This window comes from Trachurus japonicus, chromosome 13, assembly GCF_045865225.1.
Source record: "Trachurus japonicus isolate A0001 chromosome 13, Traja_1.0".
In the NCBI taxonomy this organism is placed as follows: domain Eukaryota; kingdom Metazoa; phylum Chordata; class Actinopteri; order Carangiformes; family Carangidae; genus Trachurus; species Trachurus japonicus.
Genome location: NC_140919.1, coordinates 4,402,593 through 4,408,101, shown reverse-complemented (window position 1 = coordinate 4,408,101; position 5,509 = coordinate 4,402,593).

Genomic DNA, 5,509 nt, shown 5'->3' with positions numbered 1-5,509 from the left:
TACACACAAACAGACAAACATGCACACACAACAAACACACACACAAATGGACACACACTAACCATACACAAACAGACACACACGTCTAACACACACACATTTCATACAGTTGTCAGGTCAGAACTTTATGTATATCTTCCTCACACACACACACACACACACACACACACACACACACACAACACACACACACACACACACACACACACACACACACACACACACAGACACACACACACACACACACACACACACACCACACACACACACACACTTTTCCTACAGTTGTCTGACTGTTTTGTGTACCTCTCTATCTTCCTGTTGTAGTTAATGGACTCGTTGCTGTTAATTTTGTTCTTCAGCTATTTAAACTGAAAATACACATTTCCCCATTTTGGTCATGTTGAACACATTGTTTTACACGTATCCTAAACTACTGAGGCTCTTCTCAACCATTTCACACCATTAAACCCGCTGTTTACATGTTCTACTTCTCAGCTAATGCTAATGATCTATATTCTTCAACAATGTTCTTCTGCTGTCAGTTTACAATGTATTTCAGTAGGCATTAACTTTTTTCCAAATTCAGGAATTTTTCAAACTCTTCTTTGACAATTCAAGTAATTTCCAGCCATTTCATACAAAGTCTCACATCTTCTACTTTTAAATATATTCTCAGCCATTGCTTCGGCTATGTTAGTGCTGGTTCATCAGTTGTCCTTCCTGTTAGGTTAGCTGCAGATTTCAACTATTTAACCATTACATTTAAACATGCAGAATTTCAATGTTTTCTTCTCCCTTTAGCATTTCTACTGCTTTTTACCTTTAAAAAGGCATTCATCTCACACTACAAGTTATATGTTTCAGCTTTTTCCCTCCTAGGGATGAATAAAGTATTCCTCTACTCTCTACTCTACTCTACTCTAGCATTAGTCTTTTCAACATTGCTTTAGCAGTTTCGTCAACTAATTTAGCATTGATTCAACAATCTCTTCAGCTCATTCAGCATTGCTTCAGCAATAGCGTTCAGCTGCTTTCAGCATTCACACGCATTTTCTGCAGGAAATGCTATCTTTTTCTAGTTCTTACTTCTTCTTCCCTTTTTCAGCAGTTTTCTGCTCCTTCATACTTTGTGCTATTTCAACAATTCATATATCAAAACGTGCAGCTTTTTCAGGACAATATTGCTATTATTTTTCTCTTTCATACTATTTATACTTTTTAAAATATTTAACTTTTTCTGCAATTTTTCTCTCATAGGAAATGAATTGAAACAGTCTTCAAACTCTTCAAATCTTCTGCTTCATTCAGCCTCTAATAGCTTCAGCATACTTTCAGCTACAGACTTCATTCAACTTTTAAACTGTTCACAAACCTTTCAACTATTCAGCTATATCTCAGCTTATTGATATCTTCAACAGTTTCAGATATATGTATAGTTTTAAAATCATTAAAATTTCTGACAAAATTCAGATTTAACATGAAAGTCAATGGGACGGAATGTTCGGACGTTGGCAGTTGGTAGAGTGACAGAGGGTCTAAAAATCCTCTCACATTTTTCTCTCTATCCTGTCAGCACGGCCACAGATTACACTCTACACACATAATTTCGGGCATGCTTGTAGACAAGCTCATCCTTGATCTCTTCATGTGCTCAAAAAACCAGAGAGACGAACACAATTTAAACTGGGAGCCTCCGAGTGCAGCCAGATCCCTCTCTCCTCTCATTGACTCCCATTCAAAAGTAGGCGCTGATTTTCTAAACGTCCCAAAGTTTCCAACCTGCGACACAATCAACAATTTTTACTCTAGAAACATCAAAGTGACACGGACGCGTTCAGCAAGGTCTTATGGTTCGGAAAATGTAAACCTTTTGCTCGTACTAAGTACAGATTTGTCGTACATTAGATCTGTTTGAGGGTGTCACAGAGCAGTTAAAGCCTATGGTTAAAGCTGCCACCATGCCTTAAAGCCACCAGCCAACAGTTACATGGTAACCTCAACATGGCAACCTCACCATGGTAACCTCACCATGGCAACGTCACCATGGCAACGCACACATTCTCTCTGTCTGACTGTCTGTCGGTCATATACACACACACACAAATGGACACACACTAACTACCACACACACACACACACACACACACACACACACACACACATCCAACACACACATACACACACACAAATGGACACACACACACACACACACACACACAAATGAACACACACTCACCATACACACACATCCAACACACACACACACACACACACACACACACACACACAAATGGACACACACTCACCATGCATACACATCCAACACACACACACAAATGGACACACACTAACTACTACGCACACACACACACACACACACACACACACACACACACCATACACACACACACACACACACACACACACACCATACACACACACACACACACACACACACACACAAATGGACACACACTAACTACCACACACACACACACACACACACACACACACACACACACACACCCAACAAACATACAACCACTTACCAAACACATACACAATTTACACAATTACACACAAACAGACACACATGCACACACAACAAACACACACACAAATGGACACACACTAACCATACACAAACAGACACACACGTCCAACACACACACATTTCATACAGTTGTCAGGTCAGAACTTTTTGTATATCTTCCTCACTCACTCACACACACACACACACACACACACACACACACACACACACACACACACACACACACACACACACACACACACACACACACACACACACACACACACACACACACACACACACACACACACTTTTCCTACAGTTGTCTGACTGTTTTGTATGTACCTCTCTATCTTCCTGTTGTAGTTAATGGACTCGTTGCTGTTAATTTTGTTCTTTAGCTATTTAAACTGAAAATACACATTTCCCCATTTTGTTCATGTTGAACACATTGTTTTACACGTATCCTAAACTACTGAGGCTCTTCTCAACCATTTCACACCATTAAACCTGCTGTTTACATGTTCTACTCCTCAGCTAATGCTCGATCTATATTCTTCAACAATGTTCTTCTGCTGTCAGTTTACAATGTATTTCAGTAGGCATTAACTTTTTTCCAAATTCAGGAATTTTTCAAACTCTTCTTTGACAATTCAAGTAATTTCCAGCCATTTCATACAAAGTCTCACATCTTCTACTTTTAAATATATTCTCAGCCATTGCTTCAGCTATGTTAGTGCTGGTTCATCAGTTGTCCTTCCTGTCAGGTTAGCTGCAGATTTCAACTATTTAACCATTACATTTAAACATGCAGAATTTCAATGTTTTCTTCTCCCTTTAGCATTTCTACTGCTTTTTACCTTTAAAAAGGCATTCATCTCACACTACAAGTTATATGTTTCAGCTTTTTCCCTCCTAGGGATGAATAAAGTATTCCTCTACTCTCTACTCTACTCTACTCTACTCTAGCATTAGTCTTTTCAACATTGCTTTAGCAGTTTCGTCAACTAATTTAGCATTGATTCAACAATTTCTTCAGCTCATTCAGCATTGCTTCAGCAACAGCGTTCAGCTGCTTTCAGCATTCACACGCATTTTCTGCAGGAAATGCTATCTTTTTCTAGTTATTATTCTTACTTCTTCTTCCCTTTTTCTGCGTTTAACTCCTTCTTCATACTTTGTGCTATTTCAACAATTCATATATCAAAACGTGCAGCTTTTTCAGGACATTTATGCTATTATTTTTCTCTTTCATACTATTTATACTTTTTAAAATATTTAACTTTTTCTGCAATTTTTCTCTCATAGGAAATACATTGAAACAGTCTTCAAACTCTTCAAATCTTCTGCTTCATTCAGCCTCTAATAGCTTCAGCATACTTTCAGCTACAGACTTCATTCAACTTTTAAACTGTTCACAAACCTTTCAACTATTCAGCTATATCTCAGCTTATTGATATCTTCAACAGTTTCAGATATATGTATAGTTTTAAAATCATTAAAATTTCTGACAAAATTCAGATTTAACATGAAAGTCAATGGGACGGAATGTTCGGACGTTGGCAGTTGGTAGAGTGACAGAGGGTCTAAAAATCCTCTCACATTTTTCTCTCTATCCTGTCAGTACGGCCACAGATTACACTCTACACACATAATTTCGGGCATGTTTGTAGACAAGCTCATCCTTGATCTCTTCATGTGCTCAAAAAACCAGAGAGATGAACACAATTTAAACTGGGGGCCTCTGAGTGCGGCCAGTTTCCTCTCTCCTCTCATTGACTCCCATTCAAAAGTAGGCGCTGATTTTCTAAACGTCCCAAAGTTTCCAACCTGCGACACAATCAACAATTTTTACTCTAGAAACACCAAAGTGACATGGACGCGTTCAGCAAGGTCTTATGGTTCGGAAAATGTAAACCTTTTGCTCGTACTAAGTACAGATTTGTCGTACATTAGATCTGTTTGAGGGTGTCACAGAGCAGTTAAAGCCTATGGTTAAAGCTGCCACCATACCTTAAAGCCACCAGCCAACAGTTACATGGTAACCTCAACATGGCAACCTCACCATGGTAACCTCACCATGGCAACGTCACCATGGCAACGCACACACATTCTCTCTGTTTGACTGTCTGTCGGTCACACACACACACACACACACACACACACACACACACAAATGGACACACACTAACTACCACACACACACACAAACACACATCCAACACACACACACACACACACACACACACAAATGGACACACACACACACACACAAATGGACACACACTCACCATACACACACATCCAACACACACACACACACACACACACACACACACACACACACACACACACACACACACACACACACACAAATGGACACACACTCACCATGCATACACATCCAACACACACAAATGGACACACACTAACTACTACACACACACACACCATACACACACACACACACACACACACACACACACACACACACTCACCATACACACACATCCAACACACACACACAAATGGACACACACTAACTACCACACACACACAAACACACACACACACACACACCCAACAAACATACAACCACTTACCAAACACATACACAATTTACACAATTACACACAAACAGACACACATGCACACACAACAAACACACACACAAATGGACACACACTAACCATACACAAACAGACACACACGTCCAACACACACACATTTCATACAGTTGTCAGGTCAGAACTTTTTGTATATCTTCCTCACTCACACACACACACACACACACACACACACACACACACACACACACACTTTTCCTACAGTTGTCTGACTGTTTTGTATGTACCTCTCTATCTTCCTGTTGTAGTTAATGGACTCGTTGCTGTTAATTTTGTTCTTTAGCTATTTAAACTGAAAATACACATTTCCCCATTTTGGTCATGTTGAACACATTGTTTTACACGT